Source organism: Tenrec ecaudatus, chromosome 17, assembly GCF_050624435.1.
Source record: "Tenrec ecaudatus isolate mTenEca1 chromosome 17, mTenEca1.hap1, whole genome shotgun sequence".
In the NCBI taxonomy this organism is placed as follows: Eukaryota; Metazoa; Chordata; class Mammalia; order Afrosoricida; family Tenrecidae; genus Tenrec; species Tenrec ecaudatus.
The window spans coordinates 72226555-72244087 of record NC_134546.1 but is presented as its reverse complement, the minus strand read 5'-3'; the positions used below and the strand labels follow the sequence as shown (position 1 = coordinate 72244087).

The 17533-nt window shown below is 40.7% G+C and overlaps 1 pseudogene; it reads left to right on the top strand.

Moving 5' to 3' along the window:
* The first annotated feature begins 1033 nt into the window (after positions 1-1033).
* On the top strand, positions 1034-1912 carry LOC142430498 (serine/threonine-protein kinase RIO3 pseudogene; annotated as a pseudogene).
* Positions 1913-17533: the final 15621 nt, after the last annotated feature.

Here is a 17533-nt window from a genome sequence, read left to right as displayed (position 1 = left end):
GAGAAACCCTATATATGTGAAGAATGTGGAAAAGCCTTTACATGGAAGAATGTTTTTACTGCTCATCAGCGAACTCACACTGGAGAGAAACCCCATGTATGTGGTGAATGTGGAAAAGCCTTTATATGGAAGAGTAGTCTCGTCGTTCATCAGCGAACTCATACTGGAGAGAAACGCCATGTATGTGACGAGTGTGGAAAAGCTTTCATCAGGAAGGATCATTTCACTGTTCATCAACGAATTCATGCTGGATAAAAAATCTTATGTATGGTGTAAGTGTAGTAAAGGTCTTAGCTGAAAGCACTGCCTTACAGCACATCAGACATTTCACAGAGGTAAGAGAGAGTTTGCATGTATTAAATGTGAAAAATCTGACATTTGGAATTCAAGTGTCATTCAACATGAGAAAATTCTTAAGAAAACCTTTCAATGGGGTTAGTGTAACAAACCTTTCAAAAAGGAGTGTAACAAAGCTTTCAAAACAAAGGTACTAGGATTTGGGCTCGGCTGGTTCCAGTGCCAGATGATGGTAACTTACCATGTGACTACTCATACTCAGAATTCATGTCACTTTACTGACATGGTCCACAGGTGTGGGGAGAGGGACTTCCAGACTACCGCATGGTGCATGGGCCCCTCCTTGCTTTTCAAGCTTTCAGTGCCCGAAAGAACTGGACCTTGTGTTTCTGGATCACCACTATGTCAAGCAATAGGGGGCCCACCCAGATGCTACTAGTGCCTACCCCACCTCCATGCTCTTCGTTACTTGCCCCCCACACCCACCCCACTCGAGACAGCACAAAAATACCATAAAATACGAGTAAAGATAATACAAGACATATGGAAACAATTAGTCCAGAAGAAAAATGGGCCACAGTCAACCTCAGCCTCCATGTATCTGAGACCATAATAACTAGATCGTGCCCAGCTACCACTGCTAATTACTCAGAAAGGGATCACAAAAGAGTCCTGAGTAGAATGGGAAAACAAAGTGGAACAAATCCCAAAATCATAAAAATAGACCAGGCTTTGGATGATTAAAAAACATTCTGCTGAAAAAGCAGTTCATCCTAAGACACATTTACTTATGCATAAAATGGTCAACTCGAGGCAATCAATGGCTGTATTAGTACACGAAAGTAAAATTTTGCCTTTCATGCATCTGGAGGGAGCATGGAGGATGAAAAGGAAGATAGTAGAGTTGTACCTACAGAATGTGCTATAAAGGTATTTAAAACATTATTGAGTTAAAGAATCGTGACAAATATATAAAGATCATTAAAAATTTAAAGACCACTTCAGTAAACTAAATCCACATATGATTGTCCACATGTGGGCAGAAAAAGAAATGCACTATCTCTCAAGAATGCAGAGCATTGGAATTCCTTGTCCAACAGTTGTCATGCTCAAGAAGCATATTTCATTTGTGTCTTTTATTGGCCATGATCTGATCAAAGCTCCCGCTCCTAAGTTAAAAGAAGTAAAGCTCAGTAGCAATGAATCGAACGATGCCCACTATAAAACTCTTGATATGATGCAGCGGTTATGTAATGAATGTACACTGGTCCTTCATGACATCAGTGAGTATAACATGCTGTGGCGTGCTGGAAAGGTCTGGTTGATTGATGTGAACTAGTCTGTAGAACCAACCTCATGGCCAGGAATTCCTGTTGCGGGACTGTAGGAATGTCTCCCAGTTCTTCCAGAAAGGAGGAGTTATGGATGTTCTCATTGAACGAGAACTCGTTAATGCTGTTTCAGGCTTAACCATCTCAGTAGATAATGAAGCCGATTTCTCAGCTAAGATAGAAGTTTTGGAGAAAATGAACAAAGATCATTTTAGAAGAATGGAAGGAAAGCTGATTCCTTTCTGAAGGATGACAGAGGTCTACCAGTACTACATAACGAATAATACCGATGCCCACTGCCTTTCAATTTTAACAGTGACTGTGACCATGATTCTGAAGGAAAAAATATTCTCTGTAGTAGGTGTGAAAACTTTGGTTTCACAAAAGCTGTTGGAAACAGGCATAACCTTTCATTGGGGCATCATGAAATGGAATTGAATGGAACGTCTTCCATACTATAACACCCAAGAAGAGACATAAGTTTGTGGAGAAGATAAATGAATAAGAACTATTTAAGTACCCTGACCCAAAAAGTTTCTTTAAATTTTCAATTTTTTTTTTGCATCGAGTTAATATGGTTAAACTGTAACTCACAGCTATAATGTTATTTGAAAGCATGAGTTGTAAGATTTAAACCTCGTTTTGCAAATTCTATGTTCAGTTTACATTTTATTCAAACTACCATATATACTCGAATATAAGCTGACCCAATTATAAGCCGAGGTGCCTAATTATTACCTGGGAAACCAGAAAAACTGATTGACTCGAGTGTAAGCCTAGAGTGGAAAATGCAGAAGCTATTGATGAGTTTCAATAATCAAAAAATGAAAAAATTACTAAAAATTGAGATATCAGAGGGGTAATGTATTTAAATATATATTTTAAATAAAAACATAAAAGGACAAGTCATTTAGCATTAGTAAACCAGCACAGCAAGTGGATAATAGGTTCAAAAAAACCAATAAGGTGTCAACAATGATACCTTAAGAGTACTGTTCCCTGAGCTCAATCAGCAACCAAGCTAAAATGTAAAGAGTTAAAATCTTTCAAAACTGGATTCCTCATCATCGTCCGTATCCCAATGCAGAGCTTCAGCTGGTGTGAGGTCATCATAGATGCTGTCCTCACTGAGTTCGCCGTCGTTACCATCACTGCTGCATTTTCATACAAAGCACAGTCTTCACTGCCATCCATAGCATTACTAATATTACATTTCTGGAAGGCATGTCGCACCATTTCTTCTGGAATGTCTTCCCATGCATCTTGAACCCACTTTACTATTAACTATGTCAGGCTACATGAGATTTCTTCATTTTGTTAGTCGGGCTTGACCAGATGACATTCATTCATGCGACATCCTTTGCACATGGTCTTTAAAAGGCTTATTCAAAGATACATCCAGAGGCTGCCGTACAGATGTAAGCCCACCTGGAATAACGGCTAAAGTAACTTTACTAGATTTTGTCAATTATAAAAAATGTTTTATTAGGGGCTCATAATACATCAATTGTGTAAAGCTCATCTGTATATTCATTGCCCTCATTTTTAAAACATTTGCTCTCCATTTAAGCCCTTGTCATCAGGTTCTCATTTTTTCCCCTCCCTCCCCGCTCTCCCCTCCTTCATGAGCTCTTGATAATTTTTAAATTACTATTCTGTCATGTTGCCCTGTCTCATGTCTCCCTTCACCCCCTTTTCTGTTCTCTGTCCCCCAGGAAGGAGGTCACATGTAGACCCTTATAATCGGTTCCCTCTTTCCAACCCACTATCCCTCTACCCTCCTAGTTTCGCCACTCATACCACTGGTCCTGAAGGTATCATCTGGCCTGGATTCCCTGTGCCTCTATCTCCTACCTGCACCAGTGTACATCCTCAAGTCTAGCCAGACGTGCAAGGTAGAATTTGGGTCATGATAATGGGGGAGGGGTGATGGGGGGAAGCATTTAGAAACTAGAGGAAAGTTGTATTCTTCATTGGTGCTATATCACACCCTGATTGACTCATCTCCTCCCCTAGACCCCTCTGCAAGGGGATTTCCAGTGGCCTACAAATGGGCTTTGGGTCTCCACTCTGCACTTCCCCCTACATTCACTATGGTAAGATTTTTTTTTGTTCTGATGATGCCTTATACTTGATCCCTTCGACACCTCGTGATCACACAGGCTGGTGTGCTTCCATGTGGGCATTGTTGCTTCTGAGCTAGATGGCCGCTTGTTTACCTTCAAGCCTTTAAGACCCCAGACGCTATACCTTTTGACAGCCGGGCACCATCAGCTTCCTTCGCCACATTTCCTTATTTACCCGTTTGTCCTCCGCAATCGTATCATGGAGGTGTGCACCCAGTGATACTATTTTTTGTTCTTTGATGCCTGATAACTGATCTCTTCAGAACCTTGTGATCACACAGGCTGGTGTGTTCTTCCATGTGGGCGATTTTGCTACTTTTTTTATGCCATCCAATAGGTGGGCTCTGAACCTATCCCTAACAAGTAACGGTGGCTTTTTCTTTAAGGCTGCTCCTGGTTGTTGGTTCCTAATTTCTTCCATCCATTTGTTCCGTCTTCATCTATCCAGCCTTTAACATGTGCATGCACAGTAATTCTTGGTGGGAAATTGATCTTTTTAGGGAAGGTCTTTCATTTAAAAATAATGACAGGACGCAGCTTAGTTCCATTAGCCAAACATGATAGAACAACTATAAAAAAATTTTTTTCATCTCCTGTGGTTTTGAGAAAAAATGTCTTTTTTCTCCTAAACTTGCCACAGTTCTGTTGCTTGGAAGATCAAAAGTCATGGCAATTTCATCCATATTCCCAATATCTGCCAGGTCATAATTATAAATCCTTCTTTGTTTTATAATAAATGACTGGAATGACTTAATTTTTTCTTCAAGGTCTTGTTGCAATTTCTGGAAATCTTTGTTGTTTGTCTCAAACATAGTAGTCCAACCCTATTCATGAATTGGCTATACCATCCTGCTGACGCAGCAAATTTTGTAATGCCTGGTGCTTTATATTTGTCATCCTTGGCCATTTGTAGAGCATGTATGTGGGTACCCATGCGTGTTACGCAGTAACCATTTTGATGACACTCCATAACCCATTTATGCAATTCATTTTCTAGAGCCCCATAAAAAGAGGTTAAACCACAATGAGCTTTTTTAGCTTTTGGAATCTGTTCCAAGTCAGCCTTCATTTTCCTCCACTCCCTCACTTGCTTTTCATCAACACAGAATTCCCAACTTGCAATACTGTTATTGCTCTCTTCTGCTCTTGACACAACCTTCATTTTGAAACCAGCCTCATATTACCGACGTTTTTGTTTTGGCTCAAGAGTATCCATTTCTAATAGGATAAAAAACAAGACTTTGAAAAAGAACTTTAATCGTAATGACCCCCACCCCACCGTGATGTGTTAGCCGGGAGGAGGGGTTGAGTCCATGTGGGCGGGGGACGCAGGATGTGAGTTAACACAGAGACCAGAGGGGAGAGATGGAGCACAGCCACAGACACATCCTTATCAGTTGGGCTGCCGGTGTAAGTGAATTATTATGGGTGCTTCTGCGAATTGGAGCTGTCCATATCATAGGACGGCTCTGATTGGTTAGATGTGAGTAAGCAAACATTCAAAGCCCAGCAGTGTCAGCGGGGCATTGAATGAACAGTGGAGAAATGCCAATCACCTGCGAGATAATGGGCACTCGTCCTGTTACCTCAGGGGACCCCAGCGAGATGTTACACCTCACTGGGGTACCACTGACCCATGCATAAGTCAAACCCACAAAAAAATGGGCTGAAAAACTCGGCACATACACGAGTATATACGGTAGTTATTAATTTTTGAGGGAAATATGGCAAATGAGAAATACTAGATAATTCAATGGGGGATAAGTACCTTTAAAGTAGCTCAGGTACCAAACTAAATAGCTGATTTGAATGATCTGATCTTTTAATAGGCTCTAGTACTGAGCATGGCAGGGCCTTTCTGCAAGAAAAGCAAGCTCTCTACTTCTTCATTAGTTTGTTAGGGTGAGGTTCACAAACTACAACATGGTGAATCCTATTGTTGCAATTAACTCTGATTAGAGAAAGAAAAAATCAAAACATGTTAACACTTTTAAATACCAAATGTTTTCTTCTTAAACACATGTTTGTTTTTATTTCTCTGATAGTTTTTTTAACTGCATTTCAGAAAAGTGTGTGTGAAGTAGATAGTACAATCCTAAAATGTGTACTATTATTAAGCAAAGGTTAAGTGGTAATTAGTGATAGACATTCCAGAGAACTAATTTTAAAATGCTTTAGCATTTAAATGTTTTGTTTTCTAACATAGGCTGTTTCACAAAGAGCAACAAATCATTACTGTGTGAGATTCTTAAGTGTGTTGTGAACATGCTTTCTAAAAATTAAAAATGTAGAGATCATTAAAAAAATAGACCAGGCTTTCTGGTCTGACGACACTGGTGGAATCCCGAGACTCTGGCCCTTTGCCACCCTTTGCTCCTGGAACTGTACTCACTCTTCTGACTCAGGTTTCTGCCAAACAACCTATAGGCTTGGAGGGGAAGAATAGCATCCGAGAGAGATGCACTGCTTAAAACATGCAACTGTACAAAATCAAAAGGACAGCATTTGCTTATGGATAAAAACATGAAAGCAGGAAAGGACAGGAAAGAAGGTTGAATAATAATGGCAAAAGTAGGAAGAGCACTGGCACATCCTGTGGACTGTATCAATGTATATGAATTGTTGAACGAAAAACCAATTTACTCTAAAAAAATTTTTTTTGCTTCAAAATGAAGCCTTATTGTTTCCATTTGGTCACCAGCTTGGGAGGGGGGCTCCTAGGTGGTGCCCCTGCAGCTGGCTGGGCAAGTTCAGATGGGTTGGGGTGGGGGTGGCAAAGACCGACTGTGAGGCAGAGGACCCCTAGCAGGTGGCTCTGGACCGTAGTTCCTAGTAGGGTTTATCGGTGAGCCTCTCCAAGAGATACCTAGCTGGCCTGGGGGCTGGCCAACCTGCGGAGGTTGGTCAGGTGGTCTCCCATCTTGAGTTTCACCTCCTCATCCAGGAATTCGTTCTTCAGAAAGTCACAGAGATGGGGTCAGTGTGAGTGGATCCCACGCATGCAGGTCCAGAAGGGCCCGATTGAGGCTCTTCTCCAGAGCCAGCACAGCTTCTATGGCATCCAGGTTCTACCCTGCTCATCTTGGGATGGGTTCTGCACATCCTGCAAGAGGGCATGGCCACCATGCTGGCTTTGGAGCTTCAAGAGACGCTCAACCTTTTGTGCTCCTTTGCCAGCTTGCGGAAGTGCCCCTCGCCCTTCAAGGCCACATCATTGTAGCCAAAAAAAAAAAGCCCAGAGGCCTGCAGTTGCAGGTCGGTTTGGGAGTCACCACACAAAATAAAAGTGTTAGCTGGTCCCAATAAGAGGATGGGCAAGAAATGGTCCTGAAGGTTACGCCAGGAAAGGAAACTGGAGAGTGGTCGGAGGCAGGGAGTCCCTGGATCTGTTCACTTCAAACACTTGAATCAAGACAGATTCACGGGAACACAGGGCGAGCTTCTATAAAATTTTAAATCAATAAAAAATTGAAAAAAATGAAGAGCTCATGTTTCATCAATGATTTCATGTACGACAGTTACCATGTAGCTGTAATGAGTATGGGGAAACTTTTACCTGTGTTTCTAAGTTTTCTTGACATGAATCCCACAAAACTGAAAAAGCTTTAAACTCAAACTTGTGGAGGTTGGGAAGCACTCCACAGGGAGTCATGTGTCATCACACACCAGTCATCTTTAGGATGAAAGCCCTGTCTATAGTGACTTTGTGTATGCCTTCTATGGCTTCTCGTGTCAGTAAACACCAGTGGAATCCTAACGGATGTAGCTCTGGTGGGACGGCCTTTAGCCAGAAAGCAGTCAACTGGCAATAGAGGATTTGTACAGCTCAGAAACCACATGAATACAGTGAAGGTGGCACTGCATATGCATTATAGTGACTCTGGAAGTGCCTCCAGTGTCCAGTTACATTTTATTTTATGTTCTGCAAAGCTCAGGATCAACTTTGATGCACTGATTACAAAGGAGGGTTGAAAACAGTGCCCACTTCATTGTGACTACAGTGTATATCCTGCGGGAAATCATGAATACAGAGACTAGGAAAGTCTGATTCATCCTGTGTGTGTATATACATTGATATCAAGACCAATCTCATTTTACATTTGATCTCCTTTTTGACCTATGTGAATGTAGTTTTAGTCTTCTCAAAAGTGGAGAGAGAATCTGACCATAGACCAGGAATATGAACGGCCTTGCTCATGCAGAATGCATTGGAAAGTGGATTGTTACAGATGGAATTAGGTTAAAATATAGGCCTTTGAGATCCTTTATGCCACATTTTAAGTCTATTGTACGTTTTAATATTCCTCGTCTACTCAGCTTTATCTTTTTTTTAATTTTTCATTGTTTAAAAATAGATGTTTAAAAAAAATAGATGTTTTCTGTAATGAAACCCATAATGCCTTATTGTAGTAATGCTGGATCATATAGGAATTCACACACACACACACACACACACACACACACACACACACACACACACACGGAATTCCGTTTCTGGCTACTTTTCAGTACCGCCATGTCGTTCTCCAGTTTCTGTATGTATTTACAAGTTATCAGCATTATATACGAGTTCCAATCCCTCCATATCCTCTTCAGCATTTGTTGTTTTCTGTTTCTTTGATTTGGGCTGACATTGTGGGTTTAAAGCGTTCTCTCATTGTGGTTTTAATTTGCATCTCCCTGCAGGCTAATGATTGTGAGCATTTTTTTTATGTATTTGTTAGTCATTTGTACTTCATTTTGAGTGAACTACACATTCATATCTTTTCCCCATTTCTTGATTGGGCCTTTTGTTATTTTCTTATTAATATGTGTTAGTGTTCCATATGTTTTTTTGTAATTAGCCCTTGTCTGATGTGTCATTGGTAAAAATTGTTTCCCATTCTGTGGACTCTCGTTTCATTGTCCTGATAAAGTCTTTTCATGTGCATGAGTGATGTCATTTCAGCAAGTCTAAATCGTCTATCTTGTCTTTGCTGAATATGCCTCCTCCATTAAACTTGGTAGTCTATGCATGCCCTGCAATGGGGTTGTTCTGTGGTGTCTAGTGGCACTATGGGTTGTAGCCACCAAACAGACCAGATTGCTCCGTAAAGGAAAAGGTGGCAATGCTTGTCTTACATATTTTGGATATATTGTGTTATGTGCCATGAGAAATTTAATTAAACACTGCCATTTCTTTCCAAATTGGGAGTCATTTTTCTAGTAGCTGGTGGCCAATGGGAGGACTCAAGTCTAAGAAACTCCCCAAGGGCTGGCCCCAATTGCAACTATATTGACAACTCCCTCTCCCTCAGAAGAATTCACTTCAGAGGACAGAACTGAAGCTTCATCTCAGGGAGAGGCAAATGTCTATCAGAGCACACAGGAACAAATGAAGGGGGAGAGAAAAAGTGGAGCACATCCTGGACCACCAGGCCCCGAGGATGATATTCATGCTCAGACCAGCCAATGCAGAGAGCGCCATAGGGCTGGCCCCACCACGAGACATGATGTCACTCACTGACCCATAGCGCTTTGGGGGACAACACTTGAGACACAATGGAAGAATTGTATCTGATCTGACTCCATCACGACGTGAAACACTAAAGGCGTGTAATAGAACAAGGGGAGCAGAGCAATGAAGTCCCTGGGGAGTACCAAAAATAGACTGTGGGGCCAGGGTGTGGCACCCCACCAGACTTGACTGGAAAACACTCCTAAAGTTTAAAAAAAACACAGACCTTAAACTATTTATAGCTTTTTCTTCTTTCGAAAACTTCTTTTGAAAACCCAAGGACCTATTAAATTTGTTATTAGGGTAGTAACCTATGGTGCGCAAGAAAGCAGCCTATGATAACATCTCTGGCCTGCCTTTGATTTTTTTATTTTTAATCCTTTTACTGGGGGCTCATACAACTCTCATCACATCCATCCATCCATTGTGTGAAGCACATGTGTACATTTGTTGCCATCATCATTTTCAGAACATTTTCTTTCTACTTGGGCCCTTGGTATCAGTGCCTCATTTTCCCCCTCCCTCTACCACCATTACTCCCTCACAAATGCTTGATAATTTATAAATATTATTTTTTCATGTCTTGCAGTAACTGATGTCTCCCTTCACCTACTTTTCTGTTGTCTGTCCCTCAGGGAAGGGGTTATATGTAGATCATTGTGATCAGTTTCCCTCCCCCCCTGCACCTTTTCCTTACCCTCCTGGTATTACTATTCATTATTGTCCCTGAGGGGTTTATCTGTCCTGGCTCTACCAGTGTACAATCTATGGTCTAACTGGATTTGTAAGGTAGAATTGGGATCATGCTAGTGGGGAGGAGGAATCACTAAAGAACGAGAAGAAAGTTGTACATTTCATCGGTGCTATACTGTACCCTGACAGTCTGGTATATACATGACCCTTCCATAAGGGGCTGCCCAGTTGCCTACAGATCAGCTTTTGGGTTTGTCTGCCTTTAATTCTTGCTGATGTTGTTCTACATTTTTCTGGACTAGGCTCGTTTTTCTATATGGTACTAGTCTTGTTTGCATAAAACTAGCATTCTTGAACATGTTCACGTCTATCTATATAAGACAGGCAGAATAAGCAATACCTAGGAGAAAACAAGAGGATGGATGGTTCTGGGGGATAGGAGAAAGGATTCGGTGGGGGAAAGGGAGGGGGAAGCCAGCAAACCCAGGAACAAGAGAACAACAAAAGATCTAAAACTGATGGTGAAAAGGGCATAGAATGGCTGGCGAGGTTTGATCCAGTGCAATGTCACCGAGAGGAAGTACAGAGAGCTGAATGAAGGTCGGACATCATAATAGGACAGGGGAAAAGTAAAAAGAAATAGAAGAAAGAACTAGGAAGCAAAAGGCATTTATAGAGGTATAGACATAGGCATGTACATATGTAAATGTATTAATATATAATGATAGGAATATGGGTCTGTGTACACATATATAGGTTAAGTATTAAGGTAGCAGGCAGACATTTGGCCTCTATTCAAATTCTCCTTGCAAGAACACATTGTTCTAATAACCTGGAATTCTGTGATGCTCGCCTTCCCTGCATGATCACTGAAGACAGAATGGGTGCATAAGCCATTGCAAAAAAGGCTGATGGTGCACAGCTATTACAAGATATAGCATCTGGGTCTTAAAGGCTTATAGTTAAATAAGTGGCCATCTAGCAGGGAAGCCACAAAATCCACACGGAAGAAACACTCCAACCCCTGTGGTCACATGGTGTCCACAGGATCAGGTATCAGAAAACCCCAAACAATCATTATGATGCGAACGTGGGGTGTCAGAATGGAGAATCAAAGCCCATCTGTAGACTATTGGATATCCCCTCACAGAAGGGTCACAAGGACAGGAAGAGCCAGCCAGGGTGCTGTATAACACTGACAAACGGACATTTCTCTAGTTATGCTTCTTCCCCCATTATCATGACCCCAGTTCTGTCTTACAAATCTGGCTAGAAAAGAGCATGTACACTGGTACAGATAAGAGCTCTTGACACAAAGAATCCAGGACAGATAAAGCCCTCAGGACTATTAAGAGCGTAGAGATACCATGAGGGTAGGAGGAAGGTGGGCGGAGTAAGGGGGAAATGATCGCAATGATCCATGTACAACATCCCGCCCCCTCAAGGGGGATAAACAGAAACATTTGTGAAGGAACACAGTGAACATGAGTGAAGTGAGACAGCAGATTATGTAAAATATAAAAATAAAAATAATTATAAATTGTCAAGTGTTCACAACGGTAGGATGGTGAGGGAGGTGGGGGTAAAAGGAGAAGCTGATACCAAGGGCTCAAATAGAAAGAAAATATTTTGGAAATGAGGTGGACAACATATGTATAAATGTTCTTGATATAATTGATGTATGGGTTGTTTTAAGAGCTGTAAGAGACCATAATTAAATGATTTATTAAAATAAAAATACAGCATATTTCACCTAGATCAGCGGATAACACCAGGAACAGGAGGTTTAACTCCCTACGGTTTTGGAGAGCCACCTCTGTCGATGACTACTTGCTCTGAAAGTTGGGTTATGGAATTTTCTAAGAGACTGATATCTATGCTTAACGCTTTGTGATAGTTCTCTGAAATTTAGGCCATTTTAAATAGTCTCCTATTCCAGTAGCAGCTGAGCCAGCTACTCCAAACACTACTAGTCGTGGGATTACTAAAGGAACTTGTGTCCATCTTATTAAAGGGACTTCAGTGGAAGCTATGAGATTCGAACTTTGTTCTCCTGGATACACTGAGATTCGGGATAAGATCATCACTAGGGTGCATAACTCAGGCAGCCCGGCAAGTGAAACTGATAGGAGGAACTATAAGTGCCCAATCCAAAATAGCAGGCAAAGCTGCTGTCGTCAGGGGTGTGGTAAAACAGGGCTATTCCTTTGTAAGTGGCTATTCTGGTGAAATTACAGTAAGCTGAGTAGGAGAACGGTCTGGTCCTGAGGGGAGATGAAGCACCATACTGATCCCTGTAGATCTCCGATGGTCAAGGGGGCTCCACACATGGCACAAGCAATGGTTTTTACCTGGGGCACTAAGGGGAAGGCAAGTACAAGGTAGAAAGTAGGCTTGGGCCTTGTGGCAATTGCAGAAAACTAGGAAGTAAATATTAGGAAATAAGAGAGTCTTAGCTTTAAGGGATCTTCTGTGGTTGAGGTCATCACCCATGAGTTTTCTTTGGAGTGGCCTTCCAGTGGCAGTGGTGCATCCAGGTGGAGAGCCCATTGATCTTAACAGCCAGGAGGGTGGTGAGGATGATGGTGTAAGGTCCCTTCCAGTGAGGCGTAAGTCCTGTAGAGGTTTACTGGTGGATAGGCAACACCTACTGGGAATGGGAGAGCAGTATTTCACAGGGACCTGTGTAACTGCTGCTGAGTCATTTGTAGGGCCCATAAAGACTCAAGCAGGTTTTGAGTAAGTATTTGTGCACATTGAGTTTCCTCAAGTTTGGTGAGCAATGGACGGGTCTTTTAAGCATTATTTTGTAAAGTGTGAATCCCTCCTTACAAGGGGATCAATGTGCCTATAGGTGGGTAACAGGCAGAAGATTTATCCAATTTCCACGGATTTCCAGATAGAATTTAGTAAGGACATCTTTTATGGTCCTATTCATTCTCTCAACATGCCCCGAGCCCTGGGGTCTATAGGCACAGTGCAGTTTCCAAACAATTCTGAGTGCCTTTTCGACACAAGTTGAAATACCTGGGCTGTAAATGTTGTCCCAGTGTGTGACCCCAGACTCTGACACAAGCCAATACGGTGGTGATTTCATGCAACATCTTTTTGATAACAGAATAAGTGGGAAAAGTCAACCCATCCTGAAAAGCTGTTTACAAATACTAATAGATATTTGTATCCTGAAGTTTTATTTCAGTCACTTCTAATTCCCAATGTTCTCCAGGTGTATGCCCTCACAACTGGATTTCAGGGGGTCCTGCTGATTCGGATTTTGCATTTACTTAACACAGTGGTTCTCAACCTTCCTAATGCTGTGACCCTTTAATACTGTTTCTCATGTTATGGTGACCCCCAACCATAAAATTTTTTTCATTGCTACTTCATAACTAATTTTGCTACTGTTATGAATCATAATGTAATATACAGGATGTATTTTTGTTACAAATTGAACATAATTAAAGCATAGTAATCACAAAACAATATGTAATTATATATTGTGAAATATTTCTTTCTAATTATAAAGATATGAAATTTTGTCGTGAGCATGGTATACCATGGTGACAGTCTTAATATAATAACAGTAAACTCCATTGCTACATTTTGCAACAGTATGCATAAAAAGCCAGTGTCAGTGTGAAGGTTTAGATAGCTTCTTTCTCACCAGATCAGAAATTCTTGGAGCAGCCTTTGCAGGAGCACAACAAAGATCACCTTCCACAACAAGTCTACTTCTGTATTTAAACTTGATAACCAACAAGCTATAAAACCGTTTCACAAAGATATGTTGTTGGAAATGGAAGAAGGTGCAACACAGTCTCAGACAGAACAGGATATGACGACAAACACTTGATCCAGAATTTTGTAACTGGCATTATAGAGAAATCCGTTTTTGCTGCATCACTGTTAATAAGTTCAATGAACTCTTGTGATGTCTCAGGAACTTCTTCAACTTTGACTGTGAATGGACTTCTGACAAGTGCAAATGGGGTGTTAGGTAGATTTGGAAAGTACGATGAAATTTCACCTTCAAGCATGTGCAAGTGTTCTTTCACAGAAATTATCACTGAACTCCTTTTGTCTGGTTCAATGTCATGTTCCTCAAAGAAAACAGATAAGGTAGGCACCATGTAAATTATATTTTCATCCAACTTTTTAAGTTTCATTTGGAATGATCGGATCTCTTCAGAAAAGTCGAGTCATGTTGCATTTGGTCCTTGTAGCGATCAATTTAATTTATTCAATATGGTAAAGATGTCAACTAAGTAAGCTATTTTCCGTAGTTCACTTTTATCGCTGAAAAGTTGTTCAAACTCCAGTCTTGCTTTCTGATTAGAAAATGTTTTGAGTTCATCACGAAGCTCAAATACACGTTTTAATTAAAATTTTTCCTCTCACCTGATGCAGAGGGCTTAAGTGGAGAGCAAATGCTTTGAGAGTGATTAGGGCAAAGAATGTATGGATGTGGTTTATACAATTGATGTATGTATATGCATGGATTGTGATAAGAGTTGTATGAGCCTCTAATAAAATGTTTAAAAAAAAAACACTTTTCCTCTCAACAACCATTTAGCGCATCCAACTCATTGCACAGTTGCGAAAACAATCAACTGTGTAAAGTGCTCGCCTATACAAAATTGACAGAACTTTTGATGCTTTTCATTACTTCTTGTAACTCTTGTGGCAGTGTTGCTAATATTTGCTGATACAGTGCCTTCTGATGTCTTTTGGTGACTCATTAAGTACCAAACGTTGAAATCCATATCTACATCCTAGCATAGCTGGTGCACCATCTGTGCAAACACCACAAACATTTTCCCAAAAGATCTTATGCTCTTTAAGAAATGAACCAACTGTATCAACTACATCACGTGAAATAATTGTCGTTTTAAGAGGTTTGTAGAAAAGAAACTCATCTTTAAAGTCATCATCATTCATATACCCCATGTAAACCCGTAACTGAACAGTTTGCAATGTCTGTAGATTCATCAAGCTGGCTGGTAACTATTGGAAGTGGAGCAGATTTAATTTCCTGATCAAGAATATCAGCAGACATGTCATCTATTCTTCTGCGGACAGTGTCGTTAAATAAGGAAATGCACTCAATTTCATAACGAATTCATCTCCGGGCATACAAGGCAAACAATGTCTTTGGCCACCGACAACATTAAATCTTCAGCAATGGTGTGAGGTTTCATAGCTCTGGCCACCAAATATGAAGCTTCAGTAACTGCAATGTTTTATTTGTGGTACTTGCCACCAGTGTCAAGTCTGGCTTTCTTGAGTCCATCAGCTTTGCTTCTAAAATAGTTGATATACTTGCCGGCAAAGCTCAGATGCTTGCTATCAAAATGGCATTTTAGTTTGTTTGGCTTCATAGATTCAGCTGATAGAACTTCACAGCAAATAACACATTGCAGTTTCTCAATTCCTGCTGTAATGTTATATGTGAAACCATACTGTAAAAAATCCCCACCATATTTTCTTAATGTTCTTCTCTACATGATCCTTTGTCATGGGATTGTTTGCTAATGAAAATAATGCATAATAATAGCTTTATTGATACAAAAGATGATTCATGGCATAATTCAGTCATTGCAGTTCATTAAAGTTTCCTATGATTTACCATTCTTTATTGTTATTTTTACATACTTTTTACTATCACAAGGGAGCAGTAAGTATTCACATCAACCACAGCTGAATATGAAAAACTGATCAGCATCCAGATTAAGTTCTGTGGGAACAGGTTTGGCCACAGGGGAGTGAGGGAGATGGAGTCACCGACCAATGCCTGTGCACACAGACTCTGGAGACCAGGCTCTGACGGTGCAGATTTATTTCATTGTTGTCTTTCTGTAGTATCTATAGGGCGCATAAGCCAATCAAATGTTACCGTGCTTACTTCCTTATATGGTTATGAAATTGCACTAAGAGGAAGAGGCAGCAGGCATTGGCCGAGGAATAGAAAATGCAGAGGAATGCAGAAGCTTACAGTGCTTGCTGGTTCTCGGAGCCATTACACAGAGAAATGGTTTGCTGCTTCTCAGGCCTGCTTGAGCAACATTTGGCGCTTTCTACGCTATTCCTCCTTTATGCATTCTGACTCCACAGGCATTACCACCCACAGGTTCCTCCTTTTCCTTTAACTCAAGGCTTAATAAATCCACTACTGATGAATAGCATTCTGGCTCTTAAGCGCAGGAAACATTTCGGCAGTAATATACAGAAAATTAAGCAAATTGCAAAGCTCAAATACATAATAAGACTATTGGAAGAAAACCATGATAACTTATTCCTCAAATCAGAAAAATGGGAATTCAAGGTATTTTCTATATTTAAAATATCCACTCTTGAAAAAAAAAATCCACTCTTGTTTATTTACAAGAACAAATTCTTCAGACATTTGTTGCAAAAGACAGATAAAAGTTTGATTACATGTTAGATGCAAATACTGTTGTTGAACAATTAAGGCCTGTGTTGAATTTAAAGGAGTCTGGTGTTGGGTTAAACATAGAGCTGAATACCGTGGGTCACAGGTTACATGTATTAACTGACATAAATTATCCACATCTTCAGAAACAAGCCCAATTTGATACGATAGTGAGGTTAAGCCCACTTGTAATAGGATATTTACATGCTACTGACTGCACAAAGCTTGGGCTGTACTACTAGATAAATTGTTTAAAGTATGTGCAGTTTGTATTGACTGTTGGAAAGCCACAACTGCGGTGGTTGTGGCTGCTGCTGCTGCTGCAGCCACAGTTATGGCCACAGTTACTACCGAGATTCCAAGATGTCTTTTATCATGATGCATTAAAGTGTAAGTTTGTCTTAACTTTAAATGTCCTTGCCATCCTTCAGTAGCATTCACAGGAAACCATAACAATGATGGAAAATTAACTAGGGCAGCTACTGAGCCATAATGCAGATTCCAGCAGGAGCCAATTGTACAATTAAGCAATGAACAATCCATTGAGAAAAGGGAAGTTCTGATCGTGCTGAGAGTACGTGGGAACCAGCTAAGTATAAAAAAAGGAGGTTTTACACAAGGGTATCCAAAGTAAGAGATACTGGACCAAAAATTTTCAGTGGTATTTTGAACCCAACCATTTTTTCAAAGTAATTTCCTTTTTCATAACACTACCTGACTGGGGTTGCAGAAGGTGTTTGCGTTGCACCCAGTGCTGTGCCTGTATTACTCTGCGGATAACAACGGATGGCAGAGTCATTAAGACCATAAAAGACACCTCCTGAATAACAACAAAAGGCCTGTAAACTAAGCAAGAAAAGGAACCACACAAGAATGGTAGTTAGTCCCCAAACTGAAAAAGGTTCCCAACCAGCATCTTTGATCGGCTGAATTGTGGCTGCTAAAAGCAGGAAGCATGGGGGTATTGGGGGTGGAGGGGTAGTATGATTAAAGTCAAAGTAAGAACCTAACAATGGACGCATGGGCCTACCTCGTGGGGAGAAAATGTAGACAAACATCCCTGATACTGCGGGTGGTCACGAAAACCCAAGCCTTCACAAAAGTACACAATTTCTGGTTTTGCTATTCTTTGACGATAGTCGGTTCTGTTAACCAGTCC